Here is a 250-nt window from a genome sequence, read left to right as displayed (position 1 = left end):
CGGGATACATCTCGACTTTAATGTTTCATTTCTTTCTTCGATGTTATAATACAGTTTTATGTGGTTTTTTAAGAAAATGATAATATTTTTACTTTTGCATAAGATATAAATATGAAGATATCATAATAATTTGAAAAAAATATATTTATATTAGTATCAAACTAACTATTTAAAATTTCTAATTTTTTTGTGTGATTTTTTTAATTTAATTTTTCTTATTATAATTTGATTTAGGTTTGATAACGAAGTA

Source organism: Cynara cardunculus (assembly GCF_001531365.2).
Source record: "Cynara cardunculus var. scolymus isolate 2C chromosome LG 10, CcrdV1, whole genome shotgun sequence".
Lineage (NCBI taxonomy): Eukaryota > Viridiplantae > Streptophyta > Magnoliopsida > Asterales > Asteraceae > Cynara > Cynara cardunculus.
The sequence above is the reverse complement of the archived record's forward strand: the minus strand, read 5'-3'. Positions refer to the sequence as shown.